Source organism: Tauraco erythrolophus, chromosome 6, assembly GCF_009769465.1.
Source record: "Tauraco erythrolophus isolate bTauEry1 chromosome 6, bTauEry1.pri, whole genome shotgun sequence".
In the NCBI taxonomy this organism is placed as follows: domain Eukaryota; kingdom Metazoa; phylum Chordata; class Aves; order Musophagiformes; family Musophagidae; genus Tauraco; species Tauraco erythrolophus.
In genome coordinates, this window is record NC_141470.1 from 47989091 (window position 1) to 48004648 (window position 15558).

The following is a 15558-nucleotide window of genomic DNA, read 5'->3' on the forward strand; positions in this document are numbered from 1 at the left end:
AATTTGCCTTTTTCCTCAGCCGCCTCTCCATGCATTAATCATTCAACATTTAAATCAGCCATCCACTTGCTTCTTTTTGCTTTGTCAATGAAAATTGTTCAGCATTAATTATAAAACTCATTCTCTACTGAGGTTTTCTTGGCTTTTTTTCATTAGTGGGTGGAAGTGTCAATTTACAGTCATCTTGTTCTGTCTTCAAAAATACCCTGTGTACCAGCTATACTGCAGAACACATTCTCTGCGTGAGAGCGCCTGTGAATGTGTGAGCTTGCGAATGTATATGCAAGACTGGGAATGCATGTGCATACATGTGTGTATGTAGAAAAGATGTGGAGATTGTGTTTGAATTAGGAAGGCTAAATGTTTCTCAGGCTTTATTTTACGGTTTGAATTTTAACCACGTTCTGAATCTAAAGATTTTCATCCTAGTGATACAGAAGATTTCAGGTTACAAAGCAAAGAGTTTACGGCAACTGCAAACGTGTTCTAAATTGAATATCTTTGGTGACAACAATACAATGCAGATCTAATTTTACATAGTGGTAAAACTTCTCCAGATTTGCTTTCATATCTTATAATCAAAAGGACTGGACATTCCCAGTCCAGCACCCTCTGAAGTCCTGCAGTACAAAACCAATGTGAGCACCACAGTGCACACAGTAAGATAATAAATCAGTATGCTGTAGCCAACAACACATCACAAGGCAATAAAACACAAAGGCTAGAGGATTTCGTTTAAATGGAAGATATTTTAGTGTATGGACTGAACACAGTAAGGCGGAGGCTGACTAAACTTGTCTTTGCAGGTATGATTTTCACAATTGTGAATGTTTTACTCTGTTACTACAAAGCAGAAACTACACCAGCGCGTAAATGCTTTCCAATCTTTTCATTATACTGGGATGCTGCAACCTATATTTAACCCAAGGGGAGGGATGTACTCAAGAAACAATTCTCTCCTTGGCAATCATTTCTCTTACCAGTTATACAGAAGTGTTAGACCGCTTTAGCTGCCAACTAGGGATTGCAAAAAGGGGAGGGAAAAGGCAACCAGAAGAAAGCTGCATCTCTCTGCAAAAATATACTACGAACCAACGTAAGATCCGAGTCAAGAAACTAAAGTCATCTCCAAGGCGACAACAAAAAAGATAAACAATGCAAATGCTTTTCCCCTTCTGGGATCCTGGTACAAGTTTGTCCTGCCCTAGTACAGTTATGGCGTCATCCCCTTCATGGGGGCCTGGCTTTGTGGAAAGCAATGGTTCAGGTAACCAGGCATGTGATGTGCCGACTCTCTTCCCTTCTCCCAGATCTTGATTCTATCTAGGCTGGTGGCCACTGAAGCACGGTGCCTGTTCTGTATGGTCTGCACTGCTGAGATGGGCTTGCAGTTTCAGTTCACTTTCACAGAAATGCTGCCCACCACAAACCCCTGCATTGCAACAGGCAGTAATTGCCTCAATTGCAGAAAATACCCAAAGTAAAAGGCTCAGAAAAGAGATCAAGAACAGAATCAATCCTGAACACTAAACTGGGGAGGAACGGGAAGCTGCCAAGAGGAGGAAGTTAATATTACCCAAACCATATACGTTCTCTGAAAAACAAGAAACCTTCAATCTCCAAGACTATCAGGCAGTGCTTTTCACTCCTGCTGAAAAACTGGAAAATAGAAAGTGTCTTTTTACTCTATGATGAAATGAAAATAAGTAGAAATAACAGTATTTAGTCAAACAACGGAGCATCTCTCCAATCTAACAGAAGCTGTGCTTTAGCTAAACACTCAAGAGAGTGAGCTGGGAATATAGCCCAGGGTTTGGGTTTATTTACTTTGTACAGAGCTCTGCATGTGCTGCTCCGATCAGGGTAGCACACAAAGAAAGAGGCAAGATACTCTGTTAGACAAGTGATGCTCTCTCTCCCACTGACAGAACAGGAGGGAAAAGGTGAGTTTGAGTGTCATTTACATCAAAATCATTTTGTACTCCTGAGAGAAAAAAAAAAAAAGGAGCTCGAAGTCAACTCTGCATTACAGAGCACTTCTTTGTGGTAGGTAACCTGGGAAAGCACTACGAATGTAGTCGGAGCTTATACAGGCAAGTCATGCTTCTGTGGTATCAGGAGCAGGCTCACTAGGTGAGGAGACCAAAGGAGCTGTGGCCCCAGCTCTCCCATGGCTCCCCATACAGAGCACAGGCTTCCAGTCACACCACCCAAAAGTGCTTTTCAACCCTCTTTACCTTCCCCTCCCCACCTATCTTCCTGCAGAAAGTAAAATTTACACCAGCTTGTCTCCCTTTCTCAAGTAAAATAATCTACTCCAAGAAAAGCACGGGTTTGCCATTATGAACACATCGACACTAGAAATTCTTAATAACAAAGCTATGCTGGTCAGAAATCACCTGATATCATACTTGTGTCAGCAGGGCTATGACAAACCTGCCCTTAGATGGACATAGAGGTATTTTGTGCCAAATTCTAATTTACACCCATAACTCTTGACAGTTCTTGCCAGCTTGAAGGAGCCTTGGAAGGAGCATATACCATACCTGTTTTGACCCTGCTTGCACTTCGTACTACTGTGAATTAGAATTTGGAACTATGAGAGTCCATATGTGCTTCCAAATTGCTTCTAATTTTTCTACATGCTTATTTTAGCAGTATTTGTCACCCATGTGTATGCAAATAAAGCTTGCAGAGGAGTTCTGAGTAATAGGGAGAAAACAGCCTACCACTGTTTATTAGACTACAGCTGATGCCACAGTAAAAAATGCTGTTGGTAATTTTAGTTCCCTTCCTCAGGGACACTTCCTGCCCTTCCACATCGTTACAAAAACTGCTGGTGACAATGCATCTGATCCTAGTACTGGGAACTCCTCACAGAGACCCACAGCGAAAGAGGCTGTTGAGCCTGATTTTTTCTTTTTCTGCTAATCTTTCAGGTCTAGATCTTTCTTCTCTTCCAGATCAGAGGTGAAACGCATGACATGGCAGAACAAATGAAGCTTTTCTATCCCTTGCCCATGGTCTCCTTCTCCTAAGGTCATATAACTTCATTTACAAGAACTGTCAGTTCATTTCCTTTCACAGCCATGAAATTACCTGACAGAATTTTTAATGCACTTACATTTTAGTATTGTATTTTCACACTTTTCATCTTAGGTTTCACTGTCTATTCAACCATCTTAGACTTCGAAAGCCACACTTCCTTCTGAGTGATTCTGTCTTTTTCCACTTGGCAAGTGTCACATTTTTCTGTGATTTTCTTATGTCATTTAAAGCAACATTATCCCTTTTATTTACTTTTCTCTGTGGGCATTCATATCATTGCTCATTTCTCAAGAAAAATGCACAGTTCCAGGGTTACTGCCCCTGCAAAATCATCCAAAGAAGCCCACCTACTTCATCTGACCTCCAAAACCGGTGACAAATTTTGCTTTTGCCTTAAGTGAAAATTCTGAGTGATTCAGACACATAGATTCAAGTTTTCAGGCACTCTACATATTAGGCATACACTAAATTTGAATGAAATCATTTGCACATGTGCAACCTACATTTATGCATGCAAATCAGGCAATTAGGTACAAAATTACCTGATTTGCATACATAATGTAGAACCGAGCAAGTAATATGCAACAAAAACATATTCTATTAATATTATTTTCTTCTGTTCTGAAATTAGCTGCAACTGGATTAGGAAATACTCAAGATTTTCATCACTCAAAATGATTAGTCTATTTGATGAACATTTCTAGGTCTACTGATGTGCTGGCTAATTACACGTATCAAATGATACCGATTTTGTACCATGTTTGGTAACTTACCATGAATTTTATAATAAAATGTGTGATCCACCTTTTTCACATTTAGAATTCGACTTAAAATTCGTTTGCACAAATAAAACTTGAGTGCATGAATATTAAATCCTCGCAACACAGAGCCTCCAAAAATTTGCTTTTTAATTAAAATATCTGTTGAATTTGTTTTTTTTTCTGTTTGTGCAATCCAGCTGCTTTTCCGTGCATACAAATATGAAGCTGCTGTAAAAGCAGCTGCATGTGTAGAAAAAGCAGCCAGTGAAAACAGAGTCTGTGGAGTCTGGAGGATATTTCCTACAGGACTGCAGTTGTAAGCAGACAGATCACACCTCATAGATAATGAAACAAGAAGCTTTCCCTCGGCACAGCAACGCCAGGGGCCTGCCTTACTGGAAGGTAAGTGCATACCCTGGGAGCGCTCTGCTGACACCCTTGACCCTGACCTCTCCGCTCCGGTGGCTCTCTCTGCCTCCCACTGCCTTGCTGCTCTGCAGATGTGCCAACACACTTCTTTTGGTTTGCTTCCCTTTGCTGTGCTGTGTCTTGCTCAGAAGGCAAACTCCTCAGGCACAGACCTGTCCTATTTGTCTACAAAGCCTTATGCATACTAAGGGGCTTTAGCTGTAGGATAAATAAACAATAACTGCACTCCTGCTGTGGTCTGGAGACATTTTTGCATGTCTCTAACTGTTCTCATGGGCTTATCTCCAAACCCCTTTAAGCAGTTCATTATCATTTTTAAGATGGGGTCACCAATACTCTTTCAGATAAGGGCAGATCTTTGGTTCCTGTAATGGCAGTACAAAACTCCACATAGCGTTCAGCATTTCATTCCTCATGGATCCTGGCGTTTGCTTTCTGATCGAAGATGCCCATTTTACAGAGGTGAGCTTCCAGCAAGTTAGCCAGTGGCAGTCAGGTCTTCCTAACCTTTAGGACCTTTAGTTTAAAACTAGGCAAAATGCTGAGGAAAATGGTTTCCCCACAGTGTGTGCAACTGTATATGTCATAAATTTCTCCTGCTATTATCTGTCTTATTCACCTATCATCAGTGTGCCAAGTCCTACTGGTTTGATTTTTTTTATGCTCAAACAGCACTTTCAAACTTTTCAACATCCCCTCTTGTTCTTTCTCCTTTAATATTTAACTTGTAAGCATTTCTGAAAAGACCATGTCTTTGTCTCCTAAAAACTATGTTGCACATCTTTGGCTGATATGAGAAAATAATAATAAAGACCAGCAAGATATTTGACAAGATCGACATTTAAGAGCCGTCATCTTGTGACAACCTTGCCGTTGATTATCTGTTGCCTCTCATTTCAGGAACTTCTTACTCTTTCTCATTCATAGTGGAATTGGTAGTGAGGGACTCTTCACCTCACGACCTGTCAGTCAGCTATCTTATTTATTTTATTTCCAGTGCCTTTGCTGCTCTGTAACGTTTTGTGGCTCATAACTATGCAACCATTTGGCTCTTATTTGTCTGTCCATCACAACAGCTTCAGAGCATCTCCCAAGCATTTAAAATCAGAAAACTTGGCGTGTCTCCCTCTTTTTTTCATCCCCACCTGCTGAAGGATAGAGCTTGTCTACTTTTCCTTTCTTGCCTTTGCCTCTGGCACTTGTTCTTACCTCATCCTCTATTTCAGGTTAAGGGTCTCCAGATCTCCTTGACACATGTCCCTAAAGAGGTACATTTCCATTTCTTGATCTTTCCTGACAGCAACCATCTCTTCCCACACGCAATTTCATTTCTATAAGGAAATAAATGCAGTAGCAAGTCAGTACCACCTTTGTAAGCTCAAGAATTTCTAAAAGGCACTGAAAAGCCATGCAAACCAAGATCATAAGTGTACCTGTAAGTGGTATGCATTTCAAGCTATGGAGGTAAAAAACAACAGTAGTTCTTCTGTCCCAGGTAAGGTGTACTTCTTTCTAATCCTAACATCTATCACACTTCCAAATAATGATACATAGAAAGGACTCAGTGCCTTTCGTTGCTCATGTTCATCACACATATGTAGTTTAACCTCAGAAGTTCCCAAAAAGAAAAAAAGCATTTTGTAGGAGATGCTATGCTTATACCATATACAAAGCTGCCTTGATGTATTTGCAAACAAATTGCTAAGTGTAATCTGTCTCTCTAAGGACCCATGGGCCTAGAGCAAACCAGCTACATAAGGTTATCAGACCCAGCAGGGAAGGAGCCAGAGGAATTACAGAAAGGACTCAGTAGCAAATTAAATGGGTGAGTGTGTGTGGTTTGCTGTGCTGTGGCAAACAGGCACCTCTAGCTATGTGGTCAAAGGGGGACAAACTGCTGACTGAATGGACTTGGGACCCTGAGACAGAATAATCCTTGGGGAAAGTAAGCCAGAAGCTTGTGCGCCATGAAGCACGGTGACAGGCAAAAGGACTGTATCACCAAGAGAAAACTAGAGCAGCTACACAGAAGATAATGGCAAAACCAATAGGTAGACATAACTCAATGAAGTCTTCTGTTGTGAGGGAGAAAGATGGAAATGATGTTGAAAAAATGATGCTGAAAAAACAGCAGCAGACCAGGTACTTCTCCTGCAGAGTCAACAAAAGCAACAGGAACTGCAGCTTGCATCTCAGCAGGAGAGATTGCTGCAACGTATGCTGACATGGGGTCTGGGGAGTACTGCTGGACTGGCAGAAGGTAGTTTGGGCCAGCTTAGCTCTGTGCTGATGAAGCTAAAACATTACCCTCAAATGCTCATCTGCATCTCTGAATGCCTAGTGCTGCTGGTGTGAAGGGTTAAAATTGAGTAGCTACAGAGCAGCTCCCCAGTCAGAGAGGGCCACGAAGCGTAGAGAGCATTGAGCTATTTGGCTCTTGTTCTGGCCAGGCTGACACTGGCTCCAGAGGCAATACTGTCATTGCATCTGGCTGCATTACATTCATGGGGAACATGCTTGTTTATAGAGATCAAACAGCCAGGGAACATCACCGCCTGTATGTTCAGAGATGAGAACAATAGCCTTGGAATGACATCTGCAGGGTCTGCTGCTAGAGCTTAAACTGACTGCCACTCTGGGCGCTTCCCACAAGTAACACGATGGAGGAAATACAGGTGGAGGGAATGGATTCCTGTGACAGACTACAGTGTTCTGCTACAAAAGGCAAGGAAGACTTGTAGCTTGCCGAAAAGCTTTAGAAGAATTATTAGTCCTACATCAGCTTACAGAAGGTCCTCCTGAGAGCAGGGAAACTCCAGTTAACATGCAGCTGGCATGCAGACTTGGGCATACAAAGGGATTATTCACTGAAGCATATATATATATGTGTTCGACATATATAGATATGTGTCGTGCCATTTGAGCCATGAGTGGAGGTCTCCATTCAACACAGACAGCAGCTTCCTGCATCAGGCAGCCAAAGGAAGTCTTGAGCAGTGAGGGAAGGGTAAAACGCTGAATTGAGACCAAATGGTTTCAAATTGTCTGGGAACTCTACTGTTGCCCAAATGAAAATCAAGAGAAGTCTGGTGATTACATTGCCAGGCTTTCTTGGGGATCAACAGCCAAAAAGGCTTAAGAAGCTTAGTAAAAAGAGCTACCCATGCCCAGACATCTTTAAGCATCAAGGAAAGCTGGTGTATCAGCATGCAGACTTGACAACCCTGAAATGGAACGTCACTGAGAAGTCTGTGTGGTAATGAGATAGGTCCCCATCAAACCGTAGAACTAGCTTGGACAAGACCCTGAGGGTAATCGCGTGTATGCTGCTAAGGACTGATCCCTTACATGCTTGCAGCAAGTAACATGGCGACTCTCACAGTGCTGGGAAGGAATCAGGTGACTACAAAGAGCTCATTGGAGGAGCAAATTGTGTGGAGCAGGTGACAGGCTACAGTTCCCATAGGCTTGGACTGAGATACGAGCACAAAGGGCCTGCTCTGAGCGGAGAAATAACCTCGCTCTGGTCTGGTCCTTTGGTTCTAAGGTTTGAAGAACTTGTACTGGCTTTAAGCATTTGCTTAAATCAAGCATTGGGCTGAAGGGCAGACCTGACAGCTATGCAAGTGCTGGGCAAAAGAGGAAGGATACAACTGTATTTACAGGCTCTGTGCTGGAAGAATTTTTTTCCCTAAAATATTAGAAAATCAATCTTTAATTTTATGTAACTCCTTATTTGCAACAGCGGGAAGGAAATGGGGAGTAAGTGACTTTAACCTGATGTTGTTGTTTTCAACAAAGGTGCTATTAACAACTGTTATTGTTATTCAGTTCTATAGAGTTATGTTGTAATTAATTTCCATAGCAACATGATCATGTCAAATATTATGGATTATAACTCAGAGGGAGAGGGGATGGGAAAAGCACAGAATGAAGACTACAGAGCAAAACCTGTCCTGATTATTACTTGAATCTTGAATGTTCCATTAGTCCAATTTGTTTAAACAGTGTTTATTTGTAGGTAATGTTGAGGATCCAGCCAGGCTGCACCTGCCTCCCCAGGCATGCTCAAACACAGCCTGGGATTGCACATCTTCAAGGGAGAGCAGGGTGGGGTTCCTTCAAATGACAGAACCTTCTGCGAGGAGGAAGTTTCAAGCTGTAACTTGCAAAATATGTGCAACACACTACTGTAAAAATCCAGCCACCAGAACAAGGAAGATCTAGGCAGAGAGCTGCAACTAATCATGCAAAAAGGTGAAAGGAGCTGCTGTTTGTATGAAGCATATGCAGTGCAGTTCTCAAGAAACGCTGTCATCTCTTCTAGCATGAGGCAAGACAGGTACACAAGAGCATGAGAATTTCTCCATCATTTCCTGGTATTTAACTGTCACACAAGCCACTAGACACCCTATCAAGGATGCTGACTAATGAATCTATCTTGGGCTGCAGGTCCTTGTTAGCACAACGTGACTAGATGTCCGCAGCTCACACAACTGATACTATCCCTGATGGCTGCACCTCTTGCTGCCTCCCCTCCAGCAGAAATGATGCAATGAGCACAGCTAAATGAGTACAGTTGGATGAACAGAAGAGCTGACTATGGGAGGTGGGGGCGGAGGGAGAGAACCACTCAAAACCACAGCAAATGTTTGCCAAAAATGAGTATGTATACTTAGCAAGGTACAGCTCTTGAAAGGCTGCATCCTTTTGATAAGATACATGGCATAATCTTTCAGTGAAGGAGGCAGGATAAAATAAGATGTGCCAACTGGCCTTTCTTATCTATGCAGTCTGAGTTCTTCAGGGAGGAATTATCTTTACATGTAACAGGGAGTCAAGCACATCAACAACACTGAGCAAGTAATAAAAAATACTCCAAAATTTACTGCTGCAGGAAGACGAGAGCTCTTTCCATTGTTTTAATCCTAGATGTTTTGTACCTTCCCTTTTCATTTTACAAAAATAAGTTACAGACACTGAGGAAGAGAGTTCTCAGAGAAGATATCTAGCATATCAAGCTACGTTGAATAAGCCTGCAACATTTTCAAGTCAGTGGCCTATATTTTCCAGTAGCAGACCAGATAATCAGGCTTCTCGTTCCCTCCCTAGTTCTGCCCCTAGCTCCAACACAAATCAAACCTAAAAAAGCATGTTGTCCTTACCCCAACTGTATGCCAGCCTGGACACGTTCAAATGAGAATCTGGGCTACACTATGATCTTGTCTGTTGTTACCGTGATATGTGCAGTGAAGAGTGAGATTGCCTTAGATAGGTCAGGAATACAGCAATTCAAAGCAACCCCCTCCTGTCTTTGATTTGGATGCGCTGTGCTTTCCATCGTAGCCAAAGGGGACCTCCTACCTCTGACACACAGGTATGCACTCTCCTTCACCCCAGCCCTTGGTATGTTGCATCAGCAAGAACGGCAACAGCCTCCACCCTTGGAACTATCCGAGGGAAGGACGCAAGCTACAGGCAAATGGCCTGGCACTGAACATTGTTGTTCCCAAACACCTGTGTCCCACAAGTGCTTTTGCATTCAGCTGTACACAGTCGTCGTAACAACATGCCTTTATGCCCGAGGAAGGGAGACTAGCAGTTGGGGCAGTAACCAAAGGCCACGGTTTCCCTCATTCTGATAGGCGTTTGCTGGGTCACCTCGGCTAAAACACTTCAGATTACCCATCTGGAAAACAGATAAACTAACGCAGTGTCTTGAGCAGTAACTTCACCCTTTGCTGGGCGCAGGCCTCAATTACGGTTAGCAAAGTCGGGGCAGTTTTGCAAAAAAAAAAAAAAGCACCTACTTATCAAAGGCCAAAACGCTGTTTTGTCTTCAAAACAGACTCGGGGCTACCCTCCTAGGAGAAGCCCCACACCCCTCGCCAGTCTTCGACCGCCGGAGGCTGAAGCAGGCTGCTAAATCAGTGGTTCGCCTGAGGAGCGAGCGGAGGCTTGCAGCAGCATGGCTGCTTTCTCTGCACATTCCTCTGGTGACGCTGCTTATTACCCAGCATGCAGATAACCCTGAGTCAAGGCTTTGGTATGAGCGGCGCTGCCAGGAGCTGCGTGCTCGGAATAGAGGGTTACAGTTTAAAGCGAGGTGAAGCGCCGTCCACAGCCAGCTGCACCCTGCCTGCCTCCCCTCCTCGGCTGGAGCCAGCCACCCCTTCACCTATTTGCAGAAAAGGAGCTTTCCAGTCCCTCCCCTCCACCGCACCGCTCACCCAGGGATCATTCCCATTGAGAAGCTCTCAGCCTAATAGTAATCCCGACGAATTTAGCTGCTGCTAATAAATCCCACCCCTCTGCCCCTCCCAACCTGCCTCCATGCAAATCCATTTGTAGGTTACTTGAACAATAGCGGAGCTGTAATCAGCCCTCCCCTCTGGCAGCCTGCAGGGAGGGAGGGGAGGAGGAGGATGATGACAGTGGGGAATTCTGCTCGGCTCCTTGAAGCTGCACAGACATGTTTCATGTCCCCGTTCCCATCCCTTGCGCAGAGGCAGGCGGGCGGGCGGGCAGGCGGTGGATCACATGGCCGTCTAGGTCGTGCCCAGGCCCGCGGCAATTACATGCCGTGGTTGCCCGATGCCCTCTCTCCAGCCTGGCCCAGCCTGGTTCGGTTCAGCCTGGTTCGGTTCAGCTCGCTTCGGTTCGCCGCCTCCCAGCCTCTGCCTGAGCTGCCATGCCGCGACTCGTGCCAAGCCGCTCCGTGCTGCGGTGGGGTTGCCAGGCTCAGCCTCCACTCACAGAGCACTGAACAAAGCAAAGGGCCTCCACACTGGCCAAAAAATAGAGGAAAAGACCCCAGTGAAGCACGCTCGGGGGAGCCACTCGCCCTGGCATGCCTGGTACTGCTGGGAGAGCAGTGCCAGCCGGAGAGAAAGTGGCAGCTCTCCATTATAGCTCTGTTTGGGGACAAGGAAAAAACAGTCTTTTCGCTGATAAAGCTGATCGGTGTGGGAAGGGGTTGTTTTCCTGAAAATGTTGTTATTCGACCGCAGCTCACATCTTTGAGGTTTCTTTGCAAAGGGTCATAAAAGCAGCAGTGAGTACACATGGCCGCGCAGGGCTGTGGGGGGAGGGCTATGAGCGGATGCCAAATCAGCTGAAACCTAAGAAGCTTGACCTTCCTCACCTCCACCCCTGCTCCCACCGCCTCCAAATAACCTTACAAGGGCGCATGGGGAAGGCAAGGCACACAGCAGGGAAGGGAACGCAATCTCAGCCCAGCAGCAGGCAGGGCTGTGGGGCTGAGTGTCAGTGAGCGGGAGAGAGAGAAGGACGCTCCGGGGTAGCTGCAGCCACTGTCGGCAACGCGCGCCCATACAGGCAGGGTTCATTTCGTTGAGCCAGCGCAGTAGTCTGTGCAATCTTGAACCTACCTAGCCCCAAGTAGCTCAGCCAGTCCAACCAGTCAAAGACCGTACTGGCCAGACAGACTGGTGACGAGCATCCTCCCCCCTCCCATTCACATGTCTAACTGCTCCCTTCTGCTTTTCACTCTACAGTTCCCTGAATGGCTCAAAGAGAGTGGGTTCGCTGTCAGAAACTTGAAATGGCATGTAATCTCCTGTGTTTCTTCTCATGGAGGTAGGCGAGCCTGTTCCCAGGGAGAATAGCTGGGTTCCTTCAGAGCCTCCCAGGCAGGGCCGGTGGCATGGGGCTGGGCTGCCCTGTGGCAAACACGTGGTGAGGGAGATGTTCGGCTGGCTCCTCAGAGAAGCCTAGTAGTAGCCTCGCTCTGTGCACACACATCTAATCCTTCTTTTAAGACATACACCAGGGAAAAGACCTTGTCTGCAGTTCTTTTGACATTAGCCCATCAGCAGAGGCATTCCCCTTCCCAGTCTGCGTTACAGGTTTTAAGGCAGGGGCTGAAACAAAAGCTCAGTGCACGGTTTTCAGATGCTTCGAAAATAAAGCCAGCAGTGCCTATTCCTATACAGGAATATGTATAACTATGCCCTCTGTGTCTTCCGGGGGATGGTTGTAAGGACAACTATGTAGGTGCAGAGCTATGTTTTGGGTAGAAAATGCATGCTGTAATGGATTCTGATGGCTGAACGCCAAGGGGGAAGCTGTTCTGCTTCAAGAATAGCCTCACAAGAGTCAGCATTACAGTGACAGTTCAGTACTCTGCTGCAAAGCTACAGGATGTGTCACTTTGGCAGAGAAAGAGGCTGCTAATGCACAACAGAAGCCATCCTACTATGAATGGAGAATGGTTGCGTACCACAAAAAAAAAAAAAAAAAGAAAATGGCAAGACCTAGGGAAGAGGGAAGCTGCAAAGTGACTGCATAGTAAGCTGGGAACCTGAGAGCTCTGAGGAGACAAAGCCCTTTCCCTTGAGGGGAAGGAAAACTCAGCTCACAAGACACGTAAAGAAGCAGACAACCCTTTTTCCAGTGACTGCTGCAGCTCTGGAAAGCTATGCTGGCAGCCAGCCTATTTGAAGAGATTGCAGTTTCAAAACAATGTTAGTCCTGACTAGTTTGGAGCTCAAATGTTAAAGCTGGGGGTGGGGAGAGCATGCTCATATGCACAACATTGCTAAGCAAATAAAAAAAGATAACAAGGTTTGTACGAAATGACAACAGTTAGCATTGGTGTACTCGAGCTCCTGATGAAACTGTGTAGTATTTCCCCCAAACGGACATAGCATCTCCTCACTGCACAAACACTTCCATCTCCAACTCAGGCAGAGCTGCCAATGTTTAAAAAACAAACATCCAGTGACACACATGTTCTAACCCATTTCTTAGAAAATAGGCTACAAGACTATTAAAAGAAACATCTAGAATAATCTAACTGGGAAGAAAAAAAATGCAACAAACCAAAACCAACCCTCCTTGGGAAAATAAACCATTTAAATACTTCCCCATTGCAAGAAGGAATGAGAGCACAACAAATGACCACCTGGACAAATAATTTCACTTACACGATTTATTCAAGCAAACATTGGGCTTTACCTTAAATAACTGGCAAATATGGGGGAGGGGAGTATTACCGTAAAATACAGAAATCAGCTGAACCTCTGTATGTGAGACTCGCTCAGCAGCTCCCTTCTCCTCCTCCTTGAAAAAAGGTTACAGCTTGTTTGTCAGCTGTGGACATCTTCAGAAACAGAAAAACCTATGGAGTGGGTTCAAAGAATTGCTGGCTAATATGCCCAGACTGGCTGCTTAATGAGCCAGAGTAAAAGAAAAGGTCATATGGTTACAAAAAAATCTCCACACAACAAATGCCCCATAGCTACGGTTAACTTTAATTAACTGCAGTATTACAATTCACTTCAAGCTTATTTTCCACCTATGTCTACTGCCCCTTACCTTTCCTTTGCCTGCTAAAAATCAAACTGATGAGCCTCATAGGTGGGCTTATGTTTCCAAAATTCTGACTGGTAAGAGCTTTTCAAGAATACTCCGCAATTAAAGAAATCCACCAAACAGGGCTCTTTCTAACTCCCAACTAGTGATGACTGATTTCGAGATTGCAGGAGTGGTTCTGTTTATATAAATCAGGGTATTCACGCTTCTGTGACATAATTAAAGGTTGAACAGCCACCGCAGTTGCAGTTCACACGTGAATATTACTTCTCTTCATGTCATGTTTAAACTCGAATTTCATCCATGTGTACATTTTTTTTCTCTGCCAGTCTGTTGCGTGGGAACTGCATGCTTAGAAATAATGAAAAACAGGATCAGTACAAATCCATACTCTAAAAAACATATAGGTTGTGTCCAATTATTAACTCAAAATGTATAGGTTGGATCTAATAATTAACTCAAACCATTATCTTTCTGCATTATTCCCTCCAATTCATTACATAAGAACAATATGTTCTGAGATTTTTAGGTACCAATGTCATCACTCGGCAGGAAAAAATGGTATATATATGCACACACGAAGTCATTGTCTGAAATCACAGATATAGTGATGCCAAAGACTGAATCTCATAACACACACGCGCGCAAGATAGCTGGAGTATGTACCTGTACAAGAAAGCAAAGATCTGTAGGCACACTAAGCATATAGTCTCAAGGCTCCTACCATCCTTTCCACCAGGAATACAAATGAAAAATTATCTTATTAGGAGCAAGCAGCTACCAAATGCCATCCAGACTTTTAAAAAGTAGCTCTTTATACAATTGTGGGGTTTTGTGGGGTAGGGATCTTTAATATTCGATAAAACTCAGAGCACATAACCTATGACACTGTTGCATTTGGAACAGCTCTGTGTTCTGCCGGTCAAACTGCGAAGGATTTCTGCAGTGCTGCTGTTTTTGTTTCGGGTTTCCTATCTTTCCTCCATTTGCCTCACTGGAAAGGACAAAGTTCACATTAGGTTTGTTTGCATTTTCTAGCTATTGTGAGGCCTGTGTATTTACTTTGCCTGTTGATCACCTAACAGGTACTGCACTGCTCACCAATCTCCAGAAAATGCCAATGTCACACAGAATAATTAATCGCACAAAGAATCACGTATGATCGTCGCCAAAAGGAAAGCGTTTCACTCCAGTGATTTAAGGAAGCTTCCTCACCTGAGAACAGAACACAGCCCCTGAACTGTTCACCAACTCAGTTACGAAAAGTCATTGCCTAAACGGGGTAGCTACCCACCAGCTGCAACACCAACTGTAGAAGCTGTTATTTCCCACTGCCCTGTTTTGCGCTGTGCTCAACTACAATCCTGCCTTACCCAAAAAGTCGAGCTTCGACAACTGCTCTTAAAATCAACTAAAATTATTAACCACATGATGCTGGATTTTTTGTGAAAGAGGGCTTCATTACTAATCTCAAGCCTTATTAAATTTCACAGGCAATGGATGCATCCTGTATTGCAAACACCGTTTGCCGCTGGAGATCTGGGCGGGGGGGGGGGGGGGGGGGGGGGGGAGGGGGGGGGAGGAGGGGAGAAAGGGAGGAGTAAATGAGATGCAGAAACAGTAAATAGAAAATGCTTAGTCAGCAACTGTTACTGCAACATTAAAGGTGAAATATAAATAGGCACAGTGCCAAGATTTAGGTAAGTTTGATAACACCATCCACATCATCATCCTACTACATATATGTGAAAACGTGCGTACAAGTGCCACAACTACAGCGAACTGCAGGCTCTTGGTATAATAATGGAGACTTTTAAAAAGGCACCATGGCTTGCGCATGCTGCCTGAGCTCTGAGAAGAATAAAACTTGCTACTCCAGAAATATTAATATCAATTGAATTTATTACAATTTACTAAGCTCCAAGGCACATTACAGTGTTCTGTTAACTACAGAAATGTATAAAGGACAAACAGAGCATGTTTT